The sequence below is a fragment of the Belonocnema kinseyi genome, chromosome 2 (assembly GCF_010883055.1).
Source record: "Belonocnema kinseyi isolate 2016_QV_RU_SX_M_011 chromosome 2, B_treatae_v1, whole genome shotgun sequence".
NCBI lineage: Eukaryota > Metazoa > Arthropoda > Insecta > Hymenoptera > Cynipidae > Belonocnema > Belonocnema kinseyi.
Window position 1 is genome coordinate 144,561,061 of NC_046658.1, and position 1,092 is coordinate 144,562,152.

The window sequence follows — 1,092 nt, forward strand, 5'->3', positions numbered from 1 at the left end:
AGTACTTTGGAAACAACCTTATTGAAAGAAAATGTTCTCGTACTTTCTAAAAATTATAAACAAAGAATGTTAAATAAACAACTTTAGTTAATTAATTTTTTCTTCCTGCCTTGTGAGGTCTTTCCAAAAATTTAATTTCTTTATTTTTAATATTATTTTTCAAGATTATAAAATAAACTAAACATCCTATAAAGAAACTAATATAAACGAATTTTTAAATCATCTTTGGGTGCACAATTTTGGTCTTTCTATCTTTTTTTTCATCTTGCATAGTTTGAGCGCAAAATGGAATTGTTGATTTTTCACTATTTTTTTCCGTAAAAATTATAATTTTCGATTTTTCGAGACAATTAAAAAAGTTATTATGATATTCATGCAGGGCTCTCAAAAATAAACATTTTTCTTTCGTTGACTTTTTTTGACATCGTGTGTTATTTGGATTAACATTTTCATTTTTTTAAATATTGTAAGTACTATAACGAGGAATTTTTTTTAATTAACAAAAGTCATCAGAAGAAATTGTTCGTTCTTTTGAGTACTGGAAACAACCGTACAGAGAATATTTAAATGTTTAAAAAAAGTGGACATCAAAATTTTTAAAATGCTTGAACTTTTTGAATTTTCATTAAAAATGGTTGGTTTCGGGCACAAAAAGAGTTTATTAAAGGCCAATCCAATCCCTCAATTATTTTAACAGTAATTGTGCTTTAATATATAGACACACGAACAATAGAGAGACTCGCGTGCACAATTGCACATTCGCAAAAACCTGTTTTTCGTGTTCACGGGGTCTTAAGGGCATGCTCTTCGGTGACCACGTGACCAAACTAGTCCCCAGTTATGAACTTTTTTTTGGTGCTCACTGTGTCCACACGGATTGAGATATCGTGTTTAAACTTTGACAGATAAAATAAAAAGCACTAAAGAACGTCTGTATACATTAATATATTGGTAATTTTAAAGAAAGTTTATTTATAAATTGATGGAGTGGGATATTACCATTCGAGTTATAGCACTTTGCAGATCATTTTTCGTTTGATGCATTTTAGATTTTTTGATTCGCTCATATTGAGCACTGACACCAATTTTATA